Consider the following 14,088-nt stretch of genomic DNA (forward strand, 5'->3'; position numbering starts at 1 on the left):
GAAGAAACCATGCTAAGGTGAACCCTGAACTTTGCTACTCCCTCCTGAATCAGCACAGTAGAAGTGCTCAGTGCTGTGTCTCTGTGCAATGTAAATGTCCCTCAGCCAGCTGACCTAAAGCTGGCTTGTTTTCAGGTGTTCTCATTTTGGGCTGTAAACTCACCTTCTGCTTCACAGCTTGTCAAACAACTGCTCAAGCAGAGAAAGATCTTCTCCATGCCTTCAGGGTGGAACATTATTTACTGTTAGTGGGAAACTGCCAATCAATTCACTTCATTCCCAGAAAACCAACACCCAAACCCTTGTGGCAGCACCTACAGGATCCTCTTGAAGTGCTCAGTTTGCACAGGAATCCTTCTATCTGGTGGCTGTCTGTGCCCACTGCTTATCTGCAGGTACACACACAGGCACTGGCTGCTGCTTTTCTGTTGTCCCTCATGAGTGAAGAAGTTCAGCTGCAGGAGAAAATCTTGAAAACTCTTGGTTTCTGTTCTTCCAGACAACATAGGTGCAATTGCACCTGGCCTGCTCTGATGTACCACAGTAAGTACTGCATGGTCCTCAACATTTTGCAGTGTCCTGAGATACCAACATCTGAGATACCAACACTCAGATGCTGGATAAAGCATCTTCATCTTTACTTTCCTTACAAACAGAGCATGACATAATGATTTTTATTTATGTATCTGCATAATTAGAGATATTTATCTGTTAATGTGGAACTTTACAGCTAAAAAAGTGCTCACCTGGACTTTATGAAGCCCCTTTTGGATTAAAGACGTTGCTGAGGCTGTAGTGAGGTCTGACAGGCACGTTGTTTCTTTAGTTCTCAAACACTTTTACCTTGATAAGGATTTTCCAATCAGTGCTTTCCATTATCTTCCAGAAATGTTAATTGAAGACATATTCACATCAAACACTTCTATCTTATCTGAAGGAGGTGTGTGGAACAGAGTTTCAGTATAATAGAAATACTAATATTCTGAGACTGTAATTATATTCACACTTCATGCACTGCTAGAATGACTTGCAAGTTCAAGTTATCAAAGGCTGCAGTTGTGTCTCTGGATTAGTGATGAAGAAACACTTAATATCAGCTAGTAGATGGGAATGTCCCAAAGTTTGGGATGGGGTTTCTATTATTTAGCACTATTTACAAAATATAAAGTCTTACACTTTTCTCAGGAAATTAATATTCATCTAATATGGAGGAAAAAATGGTTTTCTCAGGAGTAAGATTCCTTTTCTTAAAGATCAGGAGAAAACCACTTTTTGGACACCTTTTCTACTTCAGAAGGAAAAGAAAATCATGGATAAATTTTTCCTCCAATATTGAAGGTCATCTGAATAAAGTTCTTTGGAGAGTTTTTTTGGTTGGTGCTGTTGGGTTCATGGCCACAAGTTCTGAGCCTGCCCAGTCCCCAGCCAGCCTTGCTCATCCTCCTGACCCTCCAGCAGGGCAGGAGGGACCCAGCCCAGCCCAGCTGCCACTGCTGGGAGATCTCCTGACTTCTCACCTCTGAGGTTTGGGCAGCACAGAGCTGCAGAGCACCCATGCAGCAGCCTGAGCAACACCATCTTCTGCACTAGTAAATGATAAATGTAAAAATGTAAATGATAAATGTAAAAGTAAATGATAGATGGCCTGAATTTCTTGCTTTTTTCATTGGTATCAGACTACATTGAAGTTAGTTAGTTTTCTCTATGGTGATCATTATTTGCTGTCTCACTAGGACAATGAAAATTGCCTGAGTTTCCCTGGACAGAAAGGGAAGTAGGAAAGGTATTGGGGATGCTCATCCCCATTCTGCTTCACCCTTTTTCCCTCAGATACAGCCAAAGTCTGACCATGTCTAGGAGCCAGAAAGTGATGCAGTGCAAAATTATTTGGAAGATGGGACTGAAAATGCTATTGCTGTTGCAGCTATGATAAATATTATAACTTAGAAATTGGTATTCCAGTTTCTCCTCTCTACAGAGATCTGAGATGCTTCCAAGGTGCCTTCCTCTGGGATGCAGGACATTGAGAAAGGGACTACAGGGGACTACACAAGACAGAGCCTCTTGTTTTCAGTGGAGAAATAGAGCAACACTAAAGTCTGATAAATTGTCAGTGGACCATTTTAAAAACTGTTGCCACAAAAGCCATGAAACACATATGAGCAGAATGTCACTGAGGGCTGCACACACAGGGAAGAGTCACAAAACTTCCTTGTTTCCTTCCCCCCAGCAGACTTTGTTGTCTGGACTGCAGATCTGCATTGCATGAATTTCCTGTGAAGTATGAGTTGTTATCCTACCAAAGAGTGTAGGAATCCCTTTATGACCTTAGTTTTATGAGTGTGACTGTGGAATTTTGGAAAGAGAAAAAATTAAAGTAGATACAGATCTTTGATTTTTCTCCTCATGATTAAATAAGTAAGAACTGGGAGAAAGTCAGGACTTTCAGAGCTCACTTAAAATAAGTTGCTGTTTCAGATGCCAGTCAGGAAAAGTAAAGCTGACAGAAACTACTGAAATGAAGCAATTGAGGGAGCTGTACTCATTAGCACTAATAATGAGTAGGATTATACTTAAAGGTAGTATTGGACTCACAGAGGTCAGCAACAGACCTCAGACTAACCTAAATGGAACAGAATCAAACACATTAGTGATTCCTGCAGTTCTGTGAAATATTTCAAGCAGCAGCAGCAGTATCTCTTGATTACTAATTATAAATTATGGACATACAAAACTCTAATTTAAATTGAAATTGCTCATAGTGAAGTAGGGCTGCATTGATTAATTGATTAATTCAGGACTTCTCCTGCTGGGCAGGTATGACACAACTAGAAGCAAGGCAAACTCCAATGAAATAAGAAATAAATTAAGATTTTCTTGGTTTACTTTTCTGTAAAAAGCTTCCTCTGCAGCTAAAGGATATCATGTTTTAGGATGGTACCCTTACATTTCTGCAGAAGGATGCCCTGGGTTTATTTGCTGCTGAAGTCAGTACTTATTGATACACCTGTGTTTGTCATGCACTGCTCTTTTTGTCTGAAGAGATGAGTTCAATAATGTGTGGGAAACTGCCTTGAGACTGTTCAGTTGCCATCCTCTTCCCTGAGGATGCCAAAAAGCTGAAGGATTATGTGATGTGTCTGTATTTTTGTCGAGGATAAACCAGCAACAAGCTTGTCCTAACAGTCAAAGGGAACTCAGACACTTCTGGCTTCTGGCAATTGTTGACTTGAATTAGATTCAACTCAGTGGCATGCCCTAAACTCTCTTTGTCTCTTGGACAGTTATTTCATAATTATTTTTAATCCCTTCAAACAAACTTTATTGGGCAGGAAAATACATGTGCTTTTGGGTTGCATAACTCTGAATTGAAATTGTTTAGGATTTTGAAATCAACAAATCATGGACATAGAGTTTTGATAAACACTTAAGGAAGAGATAGACTTTTTAAAAAGAAATTTTCTCCCAAGTCTCTGACTTCAAGAACTTGAGAATCAGTCTCAGCTAATTTCTAAGGTCTAAGGTCCAAAGTAGGAAGCACAACTGCTGCTTTGATAACCAGGATTGCTTTCAAATCCATACTCCCTGCTACAAGAATAGCAGGAGGATGCAGTACAGAGCCAAGAGGTCACTCCTTGGAGAGTGTGCCCTAAAGCCAGCTGAGGAACAGAGAATGGGATGAAGGAGCAGCCCTGCACTGCTGATCTGCAGCTCCCTTTGACACAGCTTTGCTCCGAGGGTGCTTGCAGCAATGTCACACACTTGTGAGGATAATGAAGTACTGAAACATGCCTTTGCCTTGATCCATAGCACTTCCTTTTCAACACAGAGGAGAACTTAGGAGGAAAAAAAATTATTTTCTTATCAAACTTTGCCAGTGTTTTTTATTTTCCTCTCAGGCAAAGGTGATGTGGAGTAAAACAGTGGTGTTGCCTTTGCTGCTCTCTGCTAATAGAGAGCAGCTTGTATCACCATCATGCTGCTGCTGAAACACAAGATGTGTTGAATTACAGAAGCAAAATTGTCAGAGAGGCTTCATGTAAGGTCTAAAGCACGATGAAGTATTCTGTGAAGTTCTTTCCAGCTGTTTGTCTAATCTTATAATTTATAGGCAGCTGGCAAACATTTCCATAGTTTTTGCAGTCAGCCAGCTCTGATGCTCCAGAAGTCATAAAGCTCTCAATAATGCTCATTCTGTTACAAATGGGAATAAATTCCTCTGAGTTCATCCTCCAAGAGCCTTCTTGGCTCACAGATCACCATTTATTGTAATACCGTATGTAATAAATTATCATATTGCCTGCAACAGCCCACCTTCTTTTTTTCCTTTATAATCTCACTCCTCCAATTTATTTTTAAACTAAAGTGAATTTGCTGTTATTGAAGTTATATTTTAAAAACCATTTGTTCTTATAAGTCTTCTCCAAAATCTTCATTTCCCCCCCCAGATATTGACATTTCAGTTTTTTCTTTGAAATCTCAGGCCCTTAAATTTAGACTTTCTTTTTTAAAAAAAGAAAAGCTGAGACTGTCAGGAAACCAAACAATTCTAAGGGATTCAACTTCAAGAAAAATGCCAGATATCATGAAGTTAGTGATTAAAATTGCAAAAGCTGGCAGCATGACAATTACAGGTGATGAATATGTATGCCAAGGCTTTCCAGACATAGTAATTAACAGATTGAGGTGCCTGAATGCTGCATGCAACCAATTTAGAAATGAGGGTAACTCTTCAGCTTTAGGCTTTGTTCTGTACTGAACATCCAAACACAGAAGCCACAGCTGAAACCCACAGAAAATTAATGACAGAGCAGACTGGTTTGAGCACCCTTCAGCAGGTGTGGGCAATAGCTGCTCATTGGTAACAGGTGTTTCTAATTTAAAAAAGGCATTTTAAGGTGTGGTTGTGCAGTGTTGTGGCTCATCCCAGCATTGTCTCCTCACACCAGAGCAGGCTTGTGGTGGCCACAGGCTGCTGGCACCTGCATGGGGGGGAGGGGGTCTCTAAAATTCAATTCAGTTCATACTGCATGGACTCCTGAGCAGAAGCAGTTCCCCTCCCATCACTGGATATCTGCCCACTGCTTTTAGGTAAGCTGGAAATATGGTTACACCATAGGTTTTTTTTTTTTATAATAAGAAGACAGGACAAAAAGCAAAAGAGAACTGCAATTTTGCTCACTTCTTTTCCCTTTGCACTTCTGTTGTACCAGAAATGTTAAAGATGCTTTCCTTTCATTTGCAAAGTTCAAATACTTTTTTTTTCTTTCTGACAGTATTCCTAGCAATCATTTGCCTTATCACTTTGCCTCTCTGTGTGTAAAGCCATGGGCTGTGAATTTTTTTAGTCCTTTTTTGTAGACCTTGTTTGTATCTGCCTTCACAACTTCCACTGGCAAGAAATTCCATAGCCAGTCTGCACAGAAGTGATTATTTGTGAGGCTGCTTAAAGAAAGCTGGTAGATTCAGTTTGTCCCCATTGTTATAGTGGATGGTGAATAACAGATCTGCAGGCACCACTCTTCTCTGAAGAAACAGAGATCTTATACTCTGGAACAAATCAAACATTTAGCTTGACACTGTGTCAGGGAATAGAAGTGGAAGAAATAAGAAAAGTGGATTTTGAGGGAGATTCTAGATTAATTAGTGTAAAGCAGGCACAGTTTAAATTCAGTCAGATAGGGATTTATGAGTGATAGCAGGAAGCTATTCATAGAATTGTCAAGAGCAAATTATGTCAAACCAATCTAATTTTCTTCTACAATGTGGTTATAAGCCTTGTAGGTGTGAGAGAAACAGAAGATGACATGTGTCTTAAAGCTTTAAGCAAATCTCACATGAATTAAGAGGCAGAAATATGGTTTTGATGAAACTTTTACTGGGTGAGAGTAAAATGGGTGGAAAACCAAAGATATACACAGAATAATAACAGTGCTGAGCAATGGCAGGAGAGGCAAGGGGCAGACACTGATTACCAAGAAGCTCCCCTTGAACCACCACAATGAGGGAGAGCTTTACTGTGTGGGTTGCCCAGAGAGGCTGTGGAGTCTCCCTCACTGGAGACACTTAAGAACCATCTGGACACAATCCTGTGCAATGTGCTCTGGGATGACCCTGCCTGAACAGGGAGGTTGGACCAGATGATCCACTGTGGTCCCTTCCAACCTTACAAAATCTGTGATTCTCGGAAATGTGTGAGGAATCCTCAAAGCTGCAGAGGGTAGTGATTGTGTTGATGGCCAGGCAGGGGACCTGTTGACATTAGTTTCAACTAAAACCAGTTTTCCACAGATGCCCTGCCACCTGCTTCCCACTGACTTCCTGCTTCCAGGATCCAGTGTCACTGGCCACACTGAAATATGCATCAGAGAGAGCTTTTGCTGTCTGAGACCCACTGCACCCTGCATAAACTGTCCCTCGAGCACAAACTGAGAAAGGACCAGGAACTTGTTTATTCCTTTCTCTTTGGGTTTGCATTACAGCACTTTAACTGGATCATGCTGCAGGTAACATGGTGTATCCTCAACCCCATTCTGATTCAGGTTTGTTTTTGGTTTTTTATTGAGGGAGGAGAAGGTGTGTTCTTAGTATCAAAACCTTAGAAGTTTAGACTGATTATTTTTGGTGATGGTGCAGTTCTGTTTGTCAACTCTCAAATTAGCAGTCTCACAGATCTTTTTTCTTTTGAAGGCACGTTAATATAAAGGCAAGAGGAAAACAGAAAAAATCACCCAAACCCTACAGAGTCATGTGTTAGTCAGGCAAAGTCACAGAGAAGATTCAAACGGCTTGGTGTGTTTGATTGAAGAAATAAGATATGTAGATGAAAGAAGATCCAGAAGCTTTTGATCCCTTTTATATGTTCTTGCTTGGGGGTTGAGAATTTGGACATAAGAGCATTTCAGTGTACCTCTGTTTTAAGCAGAAATGAATTTCTGCAGCAGGAGCAATCAGGGGAAAATGTCATCTGATATTTAGCATGAATATGGAGGCACATTGAATGTGTAAATATGCCAGATAAATGCAAGTTAGATTTTTCATCTGCTCTTCTACCAGAAGTTGCCTGAAACAGTAGTCTAATGCTGTGGACAAATCAAGAAACTCATATTTTTTGTCTATGGCCATTTGATAGTAAACTGAGGTTTGAATGAAAGGTGTCTACTTTTTTAGCCAAGAATGAAATCCTCCCTGTGTCCTAGGTGGAAAAAGGGAAATCAAATTAACCAGAAAGGTCATATAAAATTCCTCAGGGCCTTAAATTCATCTTCTGTGACACTGGTGCTTTCCTGTATTGGCTGGTAATTTGATAATATTTGCACAATACATGCATCACACTTCATTACATTTTTTCAACAAACACAATAAATTGTCTATTTTATGTTTTAAAATGTTCATATATTTAATAACTTTTGTAGGTTTTGGTTAACAGCTTGCAGATGTTGTAAAAAAAAGTAAAAAAATTTGGAAAAAAGTTGTTGTAAAAACACCTTGCAGGGGTTGAAAAGAATAGGGGAAAATATCAATTCTAGAACTCCTGAAAGAGGGAAATAATACTTTATCTCTTGTGTACTCTCACAAGAACTTATCTCAGAATCTCTGAGAATGGAAAAGGTACTCTTGAGTGCTGTCTGTGTCTGAACTGGGTGAAGAAAGGTCTCTAGGGAGAGGACTTGAACATATGTTATTTTAAATATATGAGTAACCTGTTTTAGTTTAGAGAAGGGTTAAATTCTCTGATTGTGATCCCCTTTTAAGCAGATCTGTAATGTGCAAACCTGGCCCTGCCCCCAGAACTTTTCCTTTTGGTATATTGTAGCTTATCCTAAAGAAACATTCCCTGAATATTGCTGTGGTTTTAGCAGAAAGCAGCTTTCTTTTTCCTTGCTACTCTTTTGCACAGCAGTGGCATAAATCTGTGTGTACCTAGCTTTTCAGATTAACTAACAGCATCTTGGCAAAATCTGTTAAGACATTAACTTGTTTAGGTATTAGTGCTATTATCTATTAATCTGCCCAAGCCCAAAGAAAGTGAGCTGCACAATCTTGAAGATTTATATATTAGGTTCCCTAGGTTGTTCCAATGAAAATTATCATAAATCACAGCCCTTGAGTATTTTCTTAACAATTGTTTAGCCAGTGCACACTAATGAACTCTGCTCATTTATTTACCCAAAATACCTTACCAAGGGAAAAAGGAAGTGGCAGAGACAAAGCATCATGTTTTCAGGCCATCCTTAGAGATTTTCCAAAGTGCCAGCAGCTGCAGGTGTTCTTTGCATTAAATTGCATGCAGTTTATCCAAGGGGAATATCATTCTCTATCAATTGAAAAGAGCAAACAAGCCCTAGCCTGGGAATCTTGCCTCTGAGCTAACAATAATTCTTTCCCAGAAGCCCACTAAAGATTCCAGGTATTTTCCATGATTTGTGCACCTTTTTTTGGAAACCCACACTTTTAGTCCAGAAAGATTTAAAAAAACCACACCTCTGGTGCTAAAAGCATCTCTCCCTGAAAACTCTTCCCTGGTCCCCAGCTGATGTGGCAGGTGGGCATGCTGAGTGCCCACCCTCCCAGGCATTCCAAAGGATCCCCCTGGGCAGCCTTTGTGCTCCTTTGGCACCTGCCTGCTGCCCCTGGCATGGGGGCTGTTCCACAGGGATGGGAGAGGTTCCTGCTGCCATTGCCACTCCTGCTGTCCCTCTGTGGCTTTGATATTTCTGCCAAAATTTGCAACGTGCTGGAACCAGCTTGGGTAAAACTTAGGGGTAATGCCACCAAAAGTGTAAGCAGCACAGTGGGTTGTAACAAAACAAGAGTGAGCTGTAATGGATATTTACAGAAGGAGAAGTGAGGTACATGATTTTGCTGTTCCCTAATAGTGTCCATCATTTAAAAGCTTGCATTTTATGCAATGACTGGTTTGTGGTTTCCCTCCAGTTGTCTGTTTACTTTAGTTTTAGTTTGCTGATCATCCATCAAAAAAAAAAAACCCACATCAACTCCCATATGAAGGCCCACGTGTGAAATTACATTTTCTGAAGTGGGTGAAAATAATCCCCTGTTGCTAAATGGCAGACTACACTTGCCTGCTGACACTGGTGTTGAAGAAATAAATAGAAGCAGGCCAGTAAGAATTATAGGTAAGATAATAGGTTTTTCAAAGTGCATTATTAAAAGAGATTAGATTGGTTGCTACACAGAACATTAATTCTGTAGCTGTACCCTGAGCAGTGTACAAAGTTTAAATTGATTTATCCTGGGAGTATCCAGGAACAGTCACTTCATAGAAATTTTTTTTTCTTACTTATTAAATGATGCACCTCATAGCACTCATTTGTTGATTTATTATTCTACTTTCCACTGTATGGGGCATAGTGCTATCAAGACTTCAGTAGGTTAGCACCTGTTTGCCCTCCTTGGTTTCCATTGGGTCCTGGTAGTGGGAGTCTTTTGGAAGTGTTCTAAATCATGACTGCAGTTTGGGCTGAATATGAGAAATGGATTAAGACAGTGCCATTTGCAGAATAATATATTCAGAGTGTCTTTGAAGATACATGCACTTGAATTCAGTATCTATAGAATGTTTGCTGTGCTAACAAGGTGTGTCCTTGCTTTTTAATTTTCCTGCTTCAGCTCCTAGCTCTCACTACAGCTGCCCAGCAGGAGAGCAGCTTGCCATGACAGTGTCCTGTGCTGTCCTGCCTGCCATACAAACTCCAGATGAGCAGGATTTGTGTTGGAGTACTTACCTCATGCTTCAGCTCTTGGAAGCACTTTTCCTCTCTTCCCACTTTCCCTCTGCTGCCTCTCACTAATCTCTGCAAGCCTCTTCCCCTGTGCCTCCTCTAATAGCAGGTGTGGCACATTCTCACAGTGCTGGACTCCTGCTCTTGAAGGGTTTCTGAGCTCTGCTTCTTACAGCTTGATGCAATACAACTGAGCCAGCAGCTCTAATCTGCTTCCATACCGAATCTTTCCTAATCTCCTCATTAGGATGCCCCAGTGCTGGCCTGGATGGAGCTCAGAGACAGCAGTACACTTTTGCTGCTGGAGAATACTCACTTTAGAAACTTCTAAAGCCTCTATTTTTTGTATAAACTCAAAGTTTGTGTTTCTTGTATGGCTGGTGAAAAACAGATCAGGAAATTAAGATCCTGTTTAAAACAACATGGTACAACTTTCCATTCCTTCATGTGCTTCTGAAGGAGAGTGTCAGCTCTGAGAGTGGAGGCAGTGTTCAGGTTGTGATCCAGCACTGTGAGTAGCTGACCTGAGCTGCCTGTAACTTTCCTTGGTTGTCTAAAGCAAGATGTTCAGCTCTGTCGCTTGGGCTGCCCTTTGTTTATGGCTGCTCTGTGTGTTACCATAAAACCACTGCTTGATCCTTGTACTCACATCACAAAGAAGCAGCCAGGATATTTTGGCTTGAAACTTGTATTTTAATTTTTAAAGAACATTGATTGTCAGGATTTCAGAGGTGTCAGTGGGTGAAACAATGATCTGAGTGCTGAATGAGTCTGCCCAGGCAGGGAGAGCTGAGGTGAGGGAGACTCAGCAGGAGAGAACTTCCTGTGCTGAGAGAGAAATACCCACAGCCCCACTGTGTGGGATTTCCTGCAGGGGTGGGGATTTAACTCTGTGCTGCCTGATGTTTAATTGAATAATGGAATGTGCTGCTGTGTTTATGTATTTATACACATTTTATAATATAGAACAAAATAGAAATATATGTATTTGCACACTCTTAATATGTATATACCTTTCCACAGTGATAGTGGACTACTTTGTCAAATATATTCCCTAAGCAGAGACAGGCTCCATTTGACTTTGGATGGGGACAGAGGGTTAGGGAGATCAATATGGTCATAAATATTTCTTCTGACTATTAGGTAAATGGTTGTCTCCTGTCAGTCTAGTGGGAATATCTAGAGTGATTCCAAAGAGAAGGTCTCAGCTTTTTTTGTGTCTTCTCTCCAGCAGACAAGAACAAGAACTTTGGCAAGAAACAAAGCTCCTTTTGAAAACATTTTGTAGGAACAAAATTTAAAAAAAAGCTTAGAAAGACATTAAATAATTTAGTGAAGTTAAGAGCTCTGAAATAACCAAAATCATTAGTAATAAATATATCTAGGTTCCTTGACAATGTTTATTTAACGATTTTCAGTATTTGATAAAAATGAATACTAATTAAATAATTAATAGCATTTATTAAGCACACATACTTAGGTTAATTAGATTGTATTATTTGAGTAAGGAATTAGATATTAAAAATTAAAGCCTTCTGCCAATTGCTAGCCTCACAAAGGATCACAGGGAAAGGGCCACTTCCTGTATCTAAGCAATTCTATTGTTTTGAACACATCTTCAGTCCTAACATGTACAGCCTGAGGGATGGTAGAGAACATAAATGTTCCATCTCCTCTGCAGTGATGTACAAATTGCAATAGATGCTGCCATGGAGTGGAATTGGGTGATAAATAAGACCATACCAACTGAATAATAATAAAAAGCTTGATTTTTCCCTATCCATACAGAAATGCTGGTTAATTCCTAGAAAAGGTAAAAGGGTAATAATTGGACATTTTTGCTGCTAATGAGTAAATCTTGCAAAGGAGCACTATAATGAAAGTTTACCATATAAATAAATTAGACTATGCAATAGTAATTTAGGGCATTTCCCAGCAGTTTACTGGTACTATTCCCTAAGATGGCCCTGTGTCTTTCCTGTAGACCCCTAGCTCAGCTCTTGGCTGTGGACATACTCAAATGTATTGTAGCATGATGGGACAAGTGCCAGTTGTCTCTTCTGCGGTGTCTGGTGTGAATCTGTCCTCAAAGGAAGAGAAACCAGCTCTGTTTTTTGCAGTGGTACAAAAAATCCATCAGGACTGTGCCCTGTACCCCAGGGCTTTCCTTGATGGGTGGTGAGTGGAGCAGGCATTATGCAACATCAGTGCAATGCTTCAAAGACAGCACTTCCCAAGTGGAGCTCCTGTTCCACTGGTAACAGCCAGAATTCCCACTTGGAGCCTCCCCCTAGTTCTTATCCTTCCTATGATTTTAGGTGAAGAAAAGGGTTTTCTACAGGATGCTCATTCCCTGGTGTGTCAGGAGTAAATGTAGGGCTATATTCTCATGCAGAGTGTGGTGTCCCTTTGGAATCTGTCTGGGAAACAGCTGAAACCACGGGAACTTGTGAGCTATAGCCATTCAGAAAAAGGTTTAGAGGAAACAGAAAGGAAATAGGTTGGGATATGGTAAGGAAGAGTAGAACACACTTCAACCACAAGCAGCTTCCCCCAGAGCCCCTTCCACGCTTTCTGTACTTAGAGAGATGATTAAAAAATAGTCTCTTTCCTCCTGCCAGTTTGACAGCTTTGGGGACTGGGGATTGGGTTTGAACTGATACAGATGTGTGCATCTGGCATCTCACTACTTCTATTTCCTTTGTTCTTAAGGTCTCTGATACCTTCAAAGCCACACCCTTGAGGCAGATCAAATTTTGATGCTTTGTTTTGCAGTGTTTAAATACTGCATATTATTATTCAATACTGGCACCACAAAGTACATGAAAGTCTTTTTCCAAAATTCATTTAAATGCACTTATGTAGGGAAAATATATGCAATAGAACATGCAAGTCCTAACACTCATGCAGATGGTCTAATGCAGCTCCCAAGGCCATCTAGTTGGATTTTTTAAAATTAAATTAGACCCATGGCGTACAACTCAATGTCAAAAATTGAACCTATGCATGCTTACTTTGAGTGAATATTTTTATACACCCCAGTATTTTAGGTGTCCCTCCCTTAACCTGGACAACCTGTGGATATTCATACAGAGAAAATTTGACAGATTTGTCAACTGCTATTGCTACAAGCAGTTGACACTGCTCATTCTGTAGTCCTGCTGAATACTCTGCCTTAGCACCTTGAATGATGCAATCACTCTTATCAAAATGATTGCATCATCCTCTCTCAGCACAAGCATCTCCCCTCTCATTCTCTCATGAAAATCTGGATTCTCATGACCTGGAAGAGCTTTACATCATTTAAACTGCAAAGACCACCCCTCCCCACTGGTGTGTGAGGGGTGGCCTTACACAGCCAGTGCCAAGATGCTTTCTTTTGGGATCCCTTTTTAGTAGAAACAGACTTCAGTAGAGAACAGGAACAGTGTTTTCAGGTCTGCAGGAGTCATGGCCATGGCAGAGACATTGAGACCAGCCTAAATAAAACAAATCCCCTTTAGCAGCACACCAGGGTCATGCAGAACTTTGTCCAGCACAGACCCTTCTCAGTCTGAGCCAGGGAGGTTGGATTTTTGCCTTCCCACTTTTCTCTTTTTGACGTTTCCACCTCTCCGTCTCTGCTACATTTCCTTTCTGTCATTATTGACCACCAACTTTCTTAGGGCTATGTTAATAAGGGGGTTGTTTTTCTGACCAGGGTTTATATTTATTCTTAGTCTTTTTGGATTGGTTTTTATTATATCACACACACTTGAAGAAAGCAGACCTTGATTAGTTCAAATTGTTTGGCAAATTTAATTTGTTTCAAGTATTTTTGACTGAGTCCCTCTAAACAAAACATGGATGTTTCATTACCTTTTAACTAGCCTACAAAACCCCTTAAATAAATGAAAATTTGCTCAGTGTTACTTTTCTTTCTTTGATGTGTTCAAACTTGTATTCTTCCAGGTTGTGTGGGGGTTTTTTTGTTGTTTTTCTTTTGTTGTTCTGGTAGTGGTTTTGTTTTGAGTTTTAATTATTTGTCATAAACCTGTTCTAACTTTTTAAATAGACTGCTGAAAGTAATTTTTCACATATTTCACTGTGATGGTTCCACAATCATAATCTCATGCTTGATTTATGTCACCTAGGTTTGATTAAAAAAAATTCATGTAATATGGTTTCTTTTTCATATCCTGACTGAATCAGTGTGTCTTGGGAATAAGCCTCCCCTGTGACTGTGAAATACATTTTTATCAGACATACTTATTATCAGTGTTGCTGCTTCTGCAGTTATTGAATTAGAAGCATCCTGAAACTGAATCTAAAAGAGATGGGATCCAGCTAAACAAAGCTGTGT

This window comes from Molothrus aeneus, chromosome 5 (assembly GCF_037042795.1).
Source record: "Molothrus aeneus isolate 106 chromosome 5, BPBGC_Maene_1.0, whole genome shotgun sequence".
In the NCBI taxonomy this organism is placed as follows: Eukaryota; Metazoa; Chordata; class Aves; order Passeriformes; family Icteridae; genus Molothrus; species Molothrus aeneus.